Genomic DNA, 17846 nt, shown 5'->3' with positions numbered 1-17846 from the left:
CAAAATATTCTTTAAAATACCCTTAATATTAATTTTAAGAAATACTACATTATCTATTTTGTGTAACATAGGAATTGTGGAATTTACTCAATAATGTGTTTTAGCTTAATTACATATACTTTAAAAAGTATATACTAGATTTATATATTTAGAAGATACTATTTAAGAAACTATGTAATATTCACGTTTAAACACACTTGGACTTCGCCCATTTTAAACTAACTATATACTAAACAAAACAATTATAAATGCAGAAATATATTTACTAATGTAATTAAATAATGAAACTATTATAATTTTATAGAAGCTATGTCTTACACAGCAAATTCGCATAAACGGAACATATAATATTTATATGTTAATTTGTATATTAATATATAAATATTATATATTAATATGTATAACTTGGAATTAGTTTAAAGGAGCTAATCGATCGGACTACCGCGCATGCGCGTAACCCCCGGTGCAGATGTTCTGCGTATATTATGTACTATATAAACAAAGTTATAAACTAGTGTTAGTTTGCGGCGACGTCTGTGTCTTAATATTTATTTACTTTTATAATATTATATGTATATTTTTAACAAAATATCGATGAGATATTCATTTACCGGTAGTAGAGTACAGCAATACCCCTCGTATTATTATAAAAAAATATAAATATTTATTTATTATAAAAAAATACTCATGTGTGTTATATTAGGTCCTTACATGTGAAATTAGCGTTTTGTCGTGTTGACCACTTTGATCTGAAATATCTCCTCTTTGGTTAAGAATTCCAAATTCAAATTTATAAATTCATTTGGCTGGTATATTTGACTTTTGAAAGTAAAAAAACTTGAACGATGGGTACCTCATGAATTGAGTGAATCGAACTTGCAAACACGCGTCGACTGCTGTGTTACTTTGCTCAACTGACACAATAATGAAGGGATTTTAAATCGAATCATTATTTGTGATGAAAAGTATATAGTGTACGATAATCGAAACCGCTAGTCGCAATGGCTGAAACCTGGAGACCCAGCCAATTCCTGCCCTAAACGAAAATTGACTCAGAACAGCTTTCTAAAATCTGGCCAAACGATTACGGCAGATATCTATTGTCAGCAACTGCAAACCATGAAAGAAGAACTAGCTGCTAAACAACCGAGATTGGTCAATCGCTCTAGGCCACTGCTGCTTCACGACAACGCAAGACCACAAACTGCACAACAAACAACCACTAAGTTAGATGAGCTACAATTGGAATGTCTGCGACATCCACCGTATTCCCCGCACCTTCCTCCAACAGATTACCATTTTTTCCGGAATTTGGACAACTTCTTACAAGGAAAAAAATTCAACTCCGATGCGGCAGTCCAAACCGCCTTCTAAGAGCTTATTGATTCTCGCCCCCATGGTATTTTTAGTAAAGGGATCAATGAACTACCTATGAGATAGCAAAAGTGCATAGATAACAATGGTGCATTCTTTGATTAATTAAATATATTTTACAAAAAAAAAATTGACTTTATATTCCTCCCGTACAAAACGCCAATTTCGTATGTAAGGACCTAATATTTCTAACAGTGGTATTGTCTGTTTCGCTCAATTGGTTCGTTTTCCTTGCTGAATTAAAAAAAAAAAAACATTTTATTTGTGTGTAATTTAGTATAATAGTGACACAGCTGTTACTTAATTGCTTTAAAATTACAAGTGCTTAATGTATCTGCCTTTTTAAATAAGTAAGTAAATAAGTGTTGTACAAAAATTTGTTGTACGATGTACAACGTGACCGAACATAAAATCTCAATGTATATATTATAGCATATATTACAAAACTAGTAGAGAAAAGTTCAACCTTACTACTTATTAATATATTTCACTTGTCTAGTGGATAACTTTTACAGACCTCGCCTCAAGCCCGGTTCAGAAAAATGAATTATGTTTGTCCTTTTATATATCTGCTCACAATTTTTTATATAATGTTTTAACTCAAAACACTTCCGTATATAAATTATTAAAAAATGTGTCCAAATAGCATTAAAAGTTACACTGCCACATGACGGTTGATTAATGGTTTAAGTTCAACAAGGAATAGTTAATTCGAATTAACGTTTATACATACTATGCGTTTATATTTTATGAGTGATTAAGCTTGGTATATTTAACGAGTCGTTATTGTTCATCTTTTTCTAACCGTTTTTGGGGACTTTAAGGGACTTACTCGTAAGTTCCTTAAAGAAGTTTCTATAGGTTTTTACGTTGCATTATTTTATATGATATAGCAAAGCATACAGGCAAGTGGGCCACCAGTAGTAACTGGTCCACCACTGCCTACATTGGCACTGAAAGAAATCGTAACTAACCACCACTATTATGTCCCTTGTGGTGCCTGTATTTAGACAGCCTCACTCATTAATCTGGAACACAACAGTACTGTTGCTGTTTGAAGGTAGAATACGTGATAAATGGGTACCAAGTAAGATACGTGAAACTTACGCAACGTTTTTATTGGAACGTTTGTGAATTACGCCTCGTTGACAATTTTACCATGTGTAATCGAAAGGAACCGGTTTCTTGAATATAATGACCGAGCATGAATAAAAATAATTTTATTCTATCGACATTTTTTTTAGCGTACCAACTTACCATTAGGTAACAAACAAATACAGCTATAGCAATAATAAGTATTCATGTTTTACGTTAAAATAACTAATGAATTTAACAAGCAGACTATTATATGCTATTATAATATTATGACTGTTGTACTTGAATTTTAAATATATACTTCAAATCCTATGTACATTCCGTAACCGAAAACCCATCGTCGGCGAACATCAGTAAAACGTAACTTATGTACCAAACATATTACAAATACATATTTTAAACGTATTCATGTACAACTTATAACTTAATAATTTTCTGCGTATTGCAATTAAGTTTTAGTTCGAATCAAAATTTAAGAATTAATAATTATAAAAGCAATAAAGACAGCGATTAAGCATGTTTACTGAAGTTTTATGTGACTTGTTCGTGATTTAGTGCGTCGCTCGTATAAGAACATAACGAATGATGCCAAGACATAAATAAAATCAGTTACCTGATCTAGTTAATTGCTCTTAAAATAAATGTCTTTGAAATATAAACGACATAAAGAATATTACACGATATGCGCTGAGTGACAATGTTTTTCACATATCATATTAATAAAAATGATAAGATCACCATTCTAGTTGTAGCAGTATTTTTACATAGAATATAATATAGTTCGGTTACATTTAATTAAAATACCTATTTTATCGGAGGAGATGAGTAACTACTGAGATTATTTCCGGTTCTTCTCGGTGAAATCTACATTCGAAGCGGGTTATAACTTTTAATTTGGATCTCGTAAAATGGCGATTAAATGTACTTTTAAGAGTAGACTTCAATAAAATATATTTTAATGTATTTCTGACTGTTACTCATTCTTGTAACTTATAAGCCTTATTCTTAATTTTGTCCTAACATATTGATATAATGTTGTATTTATATATACATTATAGTTATTTTTTTATTCGTTATAACTATTGCAATTAATGACCCTAACATTAAGTGAAATTTTATGCAAGTGGGTCCGGGTAGTTATCGTCCACTCATTATTCTAACTCGAAACTACAATAATTTATGTTGTTTTTTCCGGCTTAAAGGGCGACTGAATTTAATTATTACAAAGAACAAAATGTCTTACAGCCTTACTTGTAAACGTTGGTCACCGGCTGTTTGGTTAATCGCTCTGTTTGTCGTTATTGATTTGACATTCGAAAGAGGAATCATTCTCAACTAATTAACCGCTAAACAGCGCTTATAAGCGTCAGGCCGTTAGATCGTATGATTGACAGTTAATTCGTTTATATTGCTTACGGTGGCAATGTTGATGTGGGAGTGATCACCTGTTGCCAGGTAGCTTTACCAATCGGTTGTCTTTCTTCTATATTATATTTATTATTTAAATAATAATAATGTCCTCCAGACCGTTTTCGGCCACGGCGGCCAATCTCAAGAGAGATTAGCCAACTGCGCAGGAGATATTATAGTGCACAAGTGTTTGCGCAAACGAAGGTGGAATCTCTATTCCCTAACTCTCATAATCCGATGGGACGGCAATCCGACGCGACCGGAAAGGGTATAGGTGCAGGATCAACGGCTTTACGTGCTTTCCGAGGCAGGGGAGTGTATACACTTCCAACTTCCAGACTCCGGGCTGCTACTGAGAATTTTACTGACAGAAAAACCCAATAACTTTTTTATTTTCCCGACCTAGGAATTGAACTCAGTATTTAAATTTAGTTGTTTTATTTAAATATAGTTGTTTCAAAAACTACTCACTGTTTAACTGATGCGTTTAGGTTGATATGACGTATGAAGTCCAAATGTTTTTTAACATAGGTACAGTTTCTATTTCCTAAATCTCATCGTGAAATCGCACGACAATCTGATGCGATCGGTGAGAGGTCTGGTGTAGGACCATGTATAAACCGGGAGTAGGACACTACCAAATTCCCAAACTCTAGCTAAGCTAAATTGTTAACAAAATTACCCGATAACTTTTTGTGACGTAATTGTGACTAACCTGTATTGAACATGAAAAATATATACATATATATTTTCTATAATAATAATTTGTTTTTTTTTTTATATAGTATGTAGGCGGATGAGCATATGGGTACTGATGGCAAGTGGTCATCATCGCCCAGAGACATGGGCATTGTAAGAAATGTTAACCATCGCTTACATCGTCAATGCGCCACCAACTTTGAGGACTAAGATGTTATGTCCCTTGTACCTGTAATTACACTGGCTCACTAACCCTTTATACCGGAACACAACAAATACCAAGTACTACTGTTTAGAAAGAAGAATATCTGATGAGTGGGTACCTACCCAGACGAGCTTGCACAAAGCCCTACCACCAGTAAATATGAACATGAACTCCTTCAACTATAAAGTCGTTCCTTTGTTCGTTTGAACGCGATAATTCCAGGACCTCAGATAGATAAAAAAAAATATGTTTAATTAAATAACATATGTTTTAGAAAATTTATAATGTCGCGTTAAAACGCGTTGGTGTAACGTTTAACGCAAGAAAACCGCCGTGGAGCAGCTTGTGAATTATAATATATTAGGACCTATTGACATTTTTCACATTAGTTAATATTGTGTGGCTGTATTATTTTTTTATATTTTATGTAATATTGTAGCCCAGAAATAATATTTTTATGTCTGTATATTCTTCAAGACAATAGATAAAAATAAAACAATATATAATAAGATTGGCTCAAGTTGATCTACAATTTAAAGACGCGACTTAGCGCATCGCCTTCCATCACTATTACTATAGAAATATTTAAATGTAACTGCATTCAAATGTTTTATGTGTCATACGGATACAATTATTATATACGACCTTCTTGCGTGAATAAAAATTATGATCGATAAATTTCGTAGCTCGTAGCAGTCTCGTAGCTTTACCGGTGCTACGAGCTCAATGACGTAGAAAATATGGTAATTTGTATAAATTAGAAAATGACTATAACTAATTTAATACATAGGTATACTTAAATACATTACAGTTTTAATGAAAATATCGAAAAATAATTTATTATTTTGATTTTTGAAAATTGTTACAGAATTTAATTTTTTTTTTATTTTACATATATACAATGTATTACGGGAAAAACATAATGACTAAAAATTTAACGTAAACTTCAGTAAAATAATTTTATTGAGAAGGTAAAAGATTAAAACAGGTTCCGTTACGATCGACTTGGACACTTAAGGTCTCCATATTGATATCTCGTTGCTGTATTGAATTTAAAAAAAGGTTACAAGTTTTTTTTTTTAAATCGGAAAAGCGATCATCATCGATAGTCATCGAATTCAAAATAAATTTTCAGACTGATACGCTGTGTTGATTCTTACACGCTTAAGTCAACATAATTCTGAATTTTATAATAACCACCTGTTAATGTCCCACTGCTGGGCTAAGGCCTTCTCTCCCTGAGAAGAAGGCTTGGAGCCACATATTCCACCACTTTGCTCCAATGCGGGTTGGTAGAATACACATGAGACAGAATTTCAAAGAAATTAGACACATGCAGGTTTCGTAACGATATTTTCCTTCACCGTCAAGCACGAGATGAATTATAAACACAAATTAAACACATGAAAATTCAGTGGTACTTGCCTTGGTTTGAACCCACGACCATCGGTTAAGATTCACGCGTTCTAACCACTAGGCCATCTCGGCTTCTGAATTTTATAAATCACAATAATTGTTCACATTTGACTATCAAATAAATTTACGAGCCTAAAAAAGCATTATAGATTGAAATATCTTGCTATTAAGAATAATAAACCTTAGATACATACTGTTAAACTTCAGTGATCTTCGTTTCTTGTTAAATGTTGAGTGACTCTTTTAAGCAGTGGCTGTGCAACGAACAGTCCGTTCAATGTTGCTAGTTACCTACCTGGTCATGTTCATCAATAATTATATATGCGTCATACAAAAAAAATGTTTGGAGTTGAGAGACTCGGTGTTCGCACTCATTGATTTATATGTAAAATTTTATTTGAATAAGCAAATTTTGATTTGATTCAATTAACTATTTTGCATATAAAAAAGCAGACGTCGAGGTTACATACTGAGGTCGGGTTAATAAGAAGTATTGGAATTTTACAGTTGGAATTACTCATTGTTCAACGCATTTTGATGAAAGCATTTAATACGAACAAAAACATGCGTTTATTTTATAAATCGGTAATCTAAATACTATACAATATTATATAAAGAAAATCTCACGGAGCTTGTTATATTTTTTTTTTATTTGAGATGTGTAAAATTGTTATATTGTTGTGTTTTTACTCAAAATGGTATATAAGTATGAATTAGTAATATAGTAATCACTATTCATCAAAATAGAATAATAAAGAGACTTCTATATTTAAGTTAGACATTATAATCTTATTACTTAAAAATATAAAAAAAAGACTGAAAAAGCGAACAAAATGATATTACAAAAATAAAAACTATAACGGTCGCTCGACTCCGACAAATCGATAGAACACTATGATTAAAATCTATCTAAACGTTAGAATGCTTCAAGGATATAAATAATCACATATGTATCCAGATACTCATGAAAAGCATAAACATCAGCATCTCCCTTCTGTCGCGCAGTCGGTTAATGAGAATTCAAAACCACTCGGACAAGATCCTTGAATACATTTTACACAATTATGTTAATTTAATTTAAACAGCGATAAAATCATGATTAGAATATATGCGTTGTTCAAGCGTGCACGTGCTCTTACATTTTTAAAGCAATGAGAACGAGGAACTTGACCGAAGATTTTTAATTCAAACCCAAACAAGCACCACTGAGTTTACATTTAAATTTGTGTGTTAAATTCATCTCTTGGTAGACGATGAGGAAAAAACGGCCTGTTACTTTACTTTTTTTTTTTTACTTTGTACGTAAAATATTCATATAACATTATTGTTTTATATCTTGTATGAAAATCAACGAAAATTTAACTTATTATGTTTATATTGTTCTATAAAATATTAAAACGATAAAAATCGTAATGCTTAAAACGTCATATAAACTAGATAATATCGAAAACACGTGTCATTCAATTAACAAGAAAAATAAAATAAAGGATTGAATACGTAATATAACTAAAAAAGCGAACTATGTCGGATAAAGCAGGTTATAATCACTCAATTGATAATGATATCTGATAATGTATCGAGATCTTCTCTGATATCACGTCCGTTACTGATAAGCCTTTGTAAATATTTTATATGTAACTTTTATTATAATGTATGAATTTTGACAACTTCGAGTCAAACTTATTCTTCTAGTGATAGTAATTGTATTTGTATATATTATTATTATTCTATTTTGATGAATAGTGATTACTATATTACTAATTCATACTTATATATCATTTTCAGTAAAAACACAACAATACAACAATTTTACACATCTCAAATAAAAAAAAAATTATAACAAGCTCCGTGAGATTTTCTTTACATAATATTGTATAGTATTTAGATTACCGATTTATAAAATAAACGCATGTTTTTGTTCGTATTAAATGCTTTCATCAAAATGCGTTGAACAGTGAGTAATTCCAACTATAAAATTCCAATACTTTTTATTAACCCGACCTCAGTATGTAACCTCGACGTCTGCTCTTATATATATATATATTTAAAATATGCTGGTAGATACTTGGTGGTATGGTTTTGGGCAAGTCCGTCTGGGTAGGTATCCATACATCACATATTCTACCGCCAAATAGCAATATTTACTATTGTTGTGTTCCCGTTGGAAGGGTGAGTGAGTGAGTGTAACTGCAGGAATAACATCTTAATTCTCAAATTTGGCGGCGCATGGAGATTAAGGGATGATTAGTATTACGGCGCCAAAGTATATGGGCGGTGATGACCACTTACCATGAGCTAGCCTAGGTAGGAGTTTGCCCGTTAATCTACGTTTGTTATAAATATGATTGCATACTTATAATGCTTTACTATAATATGCGTGATAGTTACTACATAGACAATATTTTAATATAATATGCTTTATACAATACTCGTACTTTCATAACAGGCAGGATATATAACATAAGAGATCAAATGATTTTAAATTAGTTCTCGATCCTTGATAAAAAAAGCATACCGTTTCAGATTCGAGGCTTGCAAAGACGTGGTGTCGGCGCCTCGGTTGTATCTTATCTTTAATTTCTTTTAATGTGATTTTAATGTATTTGCATGTTGTACGTCTGTGGAACCAGATTTCGCCAGTTACTTTTTCGAACTGATATGACATAGAAACCTTCAAGAAAAGAGCGTACTTACTTTCAAACGGGCCTTGTGCTCGTTTGCCATTATTACATAAAAAAAAAACAATTTTTACCAAGCAGCATTACAATCTACTGTTTAGGTTTAAAAAATGATATACATATGTATTAATTTGCAATATAAGTATTGGTTTGTCTGCAAATTTACCCCTAAAAAGAATAAGATGAGGTATCTTTAACACTGACGTCATCTCAGTGAGTCGAGTCCTCTGCGTAAATTCTCCTGACTCACAATTTCAGACGGAACACGCTCACGTGCCGTGAATCATGAGTGATGAATGGCGTTAATATGTAATGAAACGATAACAATCTGTTTTTTTTTATATTAAGAATGATTTTACGAGCTCTTATTTAACCTCACCTGATAATGTATGGATCAATTCTTGCAATTGAACGATAAACCAATTCCAACCCACTGATTAAATTGAAATATTGTATAACTAAGTTATTGTAGTGACAATCTTGCAATATCGTAATTTATTAACAGCTGCTTTCCGTACACGGCTTCGCCCGGTTTTTGGCTGTTAAGTCCCATACCGTGACACCATATATGCAAAATAGAATAGTGATCGGTTGGATAGTTCAAGCGTAACAAACTCACAATTGTATTTATTTATTAGAAATAATTACCAGTGACAAAGCCTACTATTAAATATGTAATATATTTTTAATTTCGGTTTTTATTTTCTTCATTGTACTCCGAAACCTAACCTTCGCCCTTTTGGGCAGTAAGCTTATTGTATAATAAAGGCAAGAGGCACATCTTTTTGATATCGTCATCAAATATTGAACTGATAAATACATAACAAAGTAACAATGTCTATCTGATAATTATAAATAAAAGAGTATTACTATTTTCCCAACCCAAGACGTAATCTATTTTATGTATATACATCACATATTGCATTAGAATCCGACCAGTTGTTCGAGTGTAATCGAGTTACAAACATCCAACACGTTTATAATAATAGTAAGATATTACAGAAATAATTAAATCAACGTTCATACGCTACCCCTTCTAGTTTGTTAGTAAAGTTAATTATTTCTCTGCACCCATTCTAGCGAGCGCTGTCGGTGGAGAAGTTAGTCACACGATCCATAGTCATTATTAATTAGGCACGGCGTGAAATAGTCAATTGGACTCACTCACGCTATACGTCATACCGTCTATTGGCATATTATACGCCCGATTTATTACTAGAAAACGTTTAAATGATACTTTTATTTAATACATGACTACATCGTTGGTCTAATGGCTAGATATGAGGCCGTAAATCCTGAAGTCCTGGGGTAAACCTTAGGTCAGACCGGAATCTCGAAGTTGGAGATATGTATGTAAAGTTGTTGGTCCGGCGTTTGAACTAATTTCGGTCACGCTGGATTTCCCTTCCCATCGAACTGTGAGAGTGAGAGAATAAAGAGTGCACTTCTGTTTACGCACACACTTGTGCACTGTAATATGTCCTGCGTAGTAAGCTAGTCCAGTTAATTAAATACATTTAATTGCTTGTTTCTAAATAAACCGGAAATCTAAATAATCCGGAAAGTACAGACGCGGTCATATTTTTTGGTCTTATGCTACTTTTTGACGAGAAAAAAAAGCCGTTTATAACTTAATAATAATAATAATGTCCTCCAGACCGATTTCAGCCACGGTGACTAATCTCAAGAGAGATTAGCCAACTACGCAGGAAATATTATAGTGCACAAGTGTGGGTGCAAACACAGGTGCACTCTCATAATCCGATGAGACATCTTACATCAACCACTAGACCAACGAGGCAGTCTTATAGCTTATAGTTGTGGACTAGCTAAATGTTATAGCATTAGCTAGCTAATAGACCAGACCAGGCATAATATGCTTGCAATTCATAAAATGTAAAATAAAAAACTAAAGTTTCACGGAAGCCTGTCTGGGAATTTCTACTAATCAATTATTCTATCGTATACATCAATACATCATATCCAATGATATGGTTTAAAATGTAAGTAGATAATTACAGGCACAAGGGACTAATCATCTTAAATCAATTTATGAAATAGAAACTATTAAAAGGAAAAAGTTCTATCTTCTGTCTGGTATTCATTAGTAATTCTATTGTCATACATTTCTTATTTATGTGCCTCGGAACATGAATCCTTTGCGTTGCTGTGTTTCGGTTTTAAGGGTGCATTGCCAAATATGCCACCTGATGGTCAGTCGCCATTTCCGCCAATATAAGTTGGCACCGTAAAAAATGTAAACCGTCCCTTACGTTGCTACCAATGCGCTACCAACGTTGGAAACCAATATGTTATGTCCCTTGTGCCTCTAGTTAAGCTGGTTAACTCACCATTAAAACTGGAACACGACAATACTAAGTATTGCAGGGTGATATCGACCACCAAGTAGGTAGAGGTTGTATTACATAGCGCACCAATGTCAGGAAAGAGAAAACCTTGAACATAAGGTGACCTAGTTTGGATGTTTGCCTTCCTGCTATTAGCAAATATATGTCAAGTACAATCGAAAAGAAATGACGTCGAATTGTAGAAGAACCTTCCTCCCTTTTTTATTATTTTTTCTACAATTTCCAATTTTAAATTTAATAATTTATATTATAGACAAAAGTAGGAAAGCATTACAGGAAACAAAATTGGACAATCATCGTGATTTAGCTTATTTTCCCGACTCATTTTGAAATGTCATGAATCATTCCATGAGTAGTATTTTTTCCTATCTCTCAAAAAGGTATACATTAAGCTAAATAAATAAGATAATATATAAAATTAGGAAAACATTTAAGGCTTCATTTCGGAAACTTTTTGGATTTGACATTTACTTTATGTTTGACGACACCTCTAAGAAAAAGAAACATCTCTAAGACTATGTACGTCATTGACAAAGTTACGAAAAAAGGTAAATTTTATAGACTACGATTAAGAATTTTCTTATATAATCAAATTAGATAAACTCCAAATCAAAAGGAGAAAGTATATATATATATATACATATATATATATATATATATAAGTCAATATATAGCGTGTTTAGCGTATTTAACTATATCTGTATAAGTTATTTTTATCATCTCAACATTGCAGTTGTTTTATCAAAGATCATCGACCCGTTGAATAGCATTTTATACTTTTGAGTTTTGTATATTAAATAAAAAAAAACCTTTTTAATGAATTACATTTATTTAGCTTTAAGTATATATCGTGTCAAAACAAAGCTGTCAGCTGTTCGGTTGTCTCTTAGATCCAACAAAATCATCAAATTAATGTTCACGACTAAATTGCTGAACCCTGATTTCGAAGCAAATATTTAAAATAGATATGTATATAAATACATATATAAAATAAAATAAAATAATTTATATGTAAATAAAAAGTCATTTAAAATTCGAGCCGTTATTATATTAAATATGCACATATTTTTCGAATAAGAAATTAAATTCAATAATAATTATATGTCTTAGCTTTATGGTGTTAAGAAACAGCCATATTGTTGCGCAGTGTTACGCGACAAATCGGCCACAACTCGTTTCGATGTTGAGAACATTACCTCGGAGCTTGTTTTCAGTGGTTATCATATGCCAGACGAATGCAACACTGTGTGTTTTAATAACTAATTCTAAAATATTATACCAAATATACGTATTTATATTACGATGAAGTTCAAAGCGTTATGATTTTAGCCAACAATTTACTGAGTTACAACATAATGTGATATTTTAAGATTGTATATAAAAGTTTTTTTTTTTATATATTTTTTTTCTAATAATTTTAAATACCAAAATAATAGTTAATATTATAATATAAACGAGCTTATTATTTTTTTTATATGTAAATACATTTTATATTTGTAAAACTTTGCAGAAATATACGCCGTTACAATGTTACATATATTAATAGTATGTAAATTTTATAAGTCTGGCTTGAGATAAATGACTGATATGTTATCGTGTATGACGATATAGATTGCATATTTCAGAGTAACGTGTATCATCCTCGGTAGTATAGTGGTAAGTATCCCCGCCTGTCACGCGGGAGACCGGGGTTCGATTCCCCGCCGTGGAGTTAATTTTTGCAAATATTTTTATATATTTTTTTTCTTTAAATTAATTTTAATATATTTGTATAAGTATACAATCAAATAAAAAACGCCAAAAACGATTTAGTTATATAGAATATTTACTTAAATTGATGGCGTGTCGTCATGTCACATCGTTTATTTATGGCTCACGTCAACTAATAGGCTCAGTAGTCCTGAATTAAGCACATATTAAACAATGATCATTGGTTCAAATTCATTCCAGTAGCATTTTTTAAAAAGATTATATTCCATTGTTGTAACGGTGAAAAAAAACTATAATTATAAAACAAAATTGTGTTTTATTCGCTTCACTTTTATGTGTCATTATAAAAAAGTTATTTCAACCTTATTTTAAATTATAAAAGAGTTCATGATAGAATATGTGCTGCATAAAGTGGTCTATTATTTTAGTGTATATAATAAGGATTATATAGATGATAAAAAAGCTTAGTCAGTATTCGTTGATTTCCATGTAGAATAAATAATTATTCAATTGTATTTCATTAACTAATTTAACTGGAATGTAGAAAAGAGTATCTACCGAGTTCCGTTACCGGTTACCGGTTCTACTCTGTAGAATCTACATTTCGAACCGGCGCAGTGGTAGCTTTAAATTAAATTTAATCTTGTAAAATGACAAGTATATTTTGATTTGTATATCATACAAATGATTGAATCTTATTGTTCAGAAACTTTTTTCCCGAAATAGAAAATTGTGCTATTTTTTCAAATACAAATAAGTATCAAAAATCTAGCTCAACAAGAATTCTCAATAATTGGCTTATATGAACAAACAAACATACATTTATTTGTATTATATTATTGATGTATATCATATTCATATGTATGTATATGATTGTGGAATGAATGGAAGTTTTGTGATGGTTTTTTTATATATTAGAGTACTTTATTTAATTTTTCCTATTTTTATAAGTTCATAATATTTATTATTGTTGTTGCTAAATTTTAAATAATTATGCTGTTATGACTATAATCGAGATACCACTGGATTTGTTGAATTGTTTTCGTAATGTTATCATTTAACATTACAGTAGAATTTCGTCGTTGACCCAATAAATGAATAAATAACAGAAGCATTCAGTTGAAATACAACTCAAATACGATTAATTAATCGGATAAATTAAACAAATAGTTGTATTATAGAAAGCTCCACGAGTGTTCATTAATTTAACATAGCTTTTAAATAATGATCCTGTGTTAAAATTTGGGTTGCAAGAATATCGATTAAACTATAAAGGGATTTTTACGCTTATTAATATAAATTACCCAAAGAACAGCGTTAAATATTAAATTTGTTTGGTCAAGCTGATAACTTTACGCAATAAGTCGACCAGTATTTTATAACGGGTTCCTATTTTGAACGAATCGTCATTGTACACCAGTAACGTATCGTTTTTGAGTTACGACTAACGTGCCGTTAATGTCGATTCTGCCACATGTGTACCGGTACATGCGACTTCAACGTTTACAAAACGATTTTTATAGAGAATAGAGATTTTGAATCAACCTCATAGACAATTCAAATATCTGTAAGCAAATTGAATCATTTTTTTGAAAATAGTAGCCGGATATAAATTTCTTGGGGAAGTTTGAGTTATAATAATATAATTATTTAAATAGTTTTATTAAAGTAAGTAGTCTTTCGGATTAAATAATGAAGAAAAATGGTTCGATAATATTTTTGTAATTGATTTTTTTTTTTTAAATTACTTGACTATTTGGAGCAACACCTCTTTTTCTATTTCTTTGACATTTCAACCCTTCGCCCTACACTTTTTCATATCTGTGTTTAAAAAAATAATAAAATATGTAAAAATAATAAATTATGTTTATAAATAGAGAGGATAATGTCAAATTGTTTCACAATAAAAGAGAAAAAGGAAGGAAGGAGAAATGGAAGGGTTAACGGGAAGTAGTCGGGGCAAGTAGGGGTTTACCGGCAGTTATTTCCGCCCCCTTTAAAGGTAACGTAAAAGTGTATAAAATGTACTACAAGACCACATTTCATATAACGTGAAGAAGATGTTACTTGTCATTTTACGGAATCAGAGTATCTTAATAAACTGTCTTTCCAAGTGGTATCATACGCAAGATACGTTGGAAAAGACAACGAAAATATATCTTATAAAATAATTAATTATTTCGAGACATCGATGTAATTACCAAATCTTATATATACAGAAATTAAAGTTTGTTTCTCTAAACACGCGCACATCGTATTATTTTTGTTATTGATGACTTTCGTTCTTTTTGCTGTTGACGACAGTCTTGCCTAAAAGACAATGATGAGGTCTACACCGTCAAAGCTCACACAAAAGCATTTAAGATGTAATGTCCCTGGAGGCTGTAGTTACATTGGTTCACTTATGCAGCTTAGCCCGTCTGGGTAAGCATCACCCACTCAACTCAACTCTAACCGGAACACCGGTTGTGTTCCGGTTAGAAGATGAGTGAGCTGTTATATATCTTAGTCAGGGTTCATCAGGGTTGGTGGTGCATTGACGATGTTATTGTTAATATTTCTAACAACGTCAATGTTTATGGGTGGTGGCGGTGGTCACTTACAATCAGATGGACAATTTGTCAGTCTACCTGATATTTTAAATTGAAAAAAAAAGAACAACAATGTAAAGTGTATTTTAAGATGGAATACCTAGTGAATTAGTGTTATACGGAAGTTATGCAATTTTATGTTTAATACGGTGATGGGGTTTGGGCACAAAACAGTTCAAGCCTTACTGCAATTATGTTCTGCTCGGCATAACTTAATTAAATTTGCAGTTATTACGGCATGAAATCGAGAAATTGTAAGCTCAAATCATATTTACGTAGCTACTTATATATAGTGAAGAAGCGATATGTTTGTTTGTATATATATAATATTTTTCGGCATTTCGTTAGATGAAATGCACAGTAGCTCCTGTAATTTTAATAAAATATAAAGTACTTATTCTACAAGAACGAAGACGCGGCTATAGAAATAAATGACATAACATAAAAGCAGTAAGTAAGCAACAAAGCTATGTTAAATACATTACTTAATACAAAAGTTATATGTACTTCAAATAAAATTCGACGCACAATTCCATCCTCTATTTTTTCACCCTTACAGGTGGTACTTTTGCGTCTAATTTCAATATCAAACGGTGTGTATACGGCCCCAAACAAAAAAAGAATTTACCAAATCGGTTCGGACGGAGTTCTAAATTTAAAAAAAATACAACCGATTGGAGAAAGATCTATTTTGTTATTAAATTATCGTCTTATATTTTTTTATTATGAAAAATGGAGTCTATAAACTTAGTATAAATTATTATATTATACAGATTATATTTATGTTAAACTTTCGCTATTATAATAATTATTTACTGTTTAACAATAATTAATTTATTTTAGTTTATTTCTTTATTTATTTAGCAAGGCAGGCGAGCTAATAGCTATCTTCCTACCTCACATAAATGATGGTGGTCGGCTGCGTTTTAATGGTTCGCCCTTAGACACTGGTAATATTACAAGTAAAGTATCTAAAATACGCTTGTTATGCTGCCTAACTCACTATTTAAAACTAGAGTAATAAATGTGTAGGCGGTACGTACCGAGATAGACAAAATTATAATAAATTGTTTTGACATTATAATTTTGTATTCCGAGGTGACTAATTGAGCAAATGTAATGTCTCCCCGGGTATTTATCGTAAATTAATATTAATACATAAATAAAACGTAAATGTAATTTATCATTGAATTATAAATATCAAATGATGTAAATATATTACACGGTCATTTCAAAAGACGTAAATGTTTATTGTATTCAGTAGTAGCTGCCCGTCTAAAATTTATACAAAGTCAGCACTCCCATTCCCCCTTACAGTAAAAAATTCAACAAATACTCTCTTGACTGGATTATTAAGATATGCTGGGGGCCAATTTTACTAACAAAATGTCACTTTATCGCAATCGAATCACTATTGCCATAAAAGTTAACAATTAAGTTTGATTTTGACATAACGGTATATGTTGACATATTATCGGTTCGATTCCGATTTGAATAACTTTCTTCTCGCTAGAAGCTGCTTTCCGAAACGGTAGTAGAGTTAAAATATATGACAATACAAAAACGCTTAATGTAAAATAATTTGAATAATATATAATACTTTATTTTTTGCTTTGAAAGTTGTATAATGTATATATTAGCGTATAATTTGTCACGTTCCTGAATCGCGCTATTAAGATTCGCTACCGAGTATATATAAAGTGATTATGTTAAAATGATAAAATAATTTATTGTTGTGTAAAGGGAGAAAAGCTCTTCCTTAGTTTGATTGACTGATGGTAGAGCTTTGTGCAAGCTCGTCTGAGTAGTTACCTCGTCTGGATAAGTATCACCCAGTCATCAGATATTCTACCGAAAAACACCAGTACTTGGTATTGTTGTGTACCGGTTTGAGGGGTGAGTGAGGCAGTGTAATTACAGGCACAAGGGACATAACATCTTAGTTCCCAAGGTTGGTGGCGTATTGGCGATGAAAGCGATGGTTAACATTTCTTACAATGCCAATGTCTATACGCATTGATGACAACTTCCCATGCTGGCCCATATACCTATACTATAAAATAAGCAATTACAATTGCTTTTTGGAAACATACAAATGATTTCATTTTTCTCGATGCAGACACGAAATGCGCTTAAAATTTGACAAAGTATAAATAAGCGTCGGACCTACGATAATAACGAAGACCTAAGCTTACAAAATATCATAATTAAAACGAATACTATTATAAGAGAAACTCATGCGGTATAAAGGCGAATGGCTAAGTAAATATCACTGAGACTATATTTTTTTAAACTACAC

The 17846-nt window shown here is 31.6% G+C and overlaps 1 protein-coding gene and 1 non-coding gene across 2 annotated transcripts in view; both read left to right on the top strand.

The window, feature by feature from the left end:
• LOC126769514 (breast cancer metastasis-suppressor 1-like protein) overlaps positions 1-17846 on the top strand; it is a 131931-nt gene that overhangs the window by 103607 nt on the left and 10478 nt on the right. The gene's annotated exons all lie outside the window — the stretch shown is intronic.
• On the top strand, positions 12886-12957 carry Trnad-guc (transfer RNA aspartic acid (anticodon GUC)). The gene has a single exon. It is a non-coding gene; the product is annotated as a tRNA-Asp (tRNA).

The sequence above is a fragment of the Nymphalis io genome, chromosome 7, assembly GCF_905147045.1.
Source record: "Nymphalis io chromosome 7, ilAglIoxx1.1, whole genome shotgun sequence".
In the NCBI taxonomy this organism is placed as follows: domain Eukaryota; kingdom Metazoa; phylum Arthropoda; class Insecta; order Lepidoptera; family Nymphalidae; genus Nymphalis; species Nymphalis io.
Note: the sequence above shows the minus strand (reverse complement) of the source record. Positions and strands in the feature narration are given on the sequence as shown.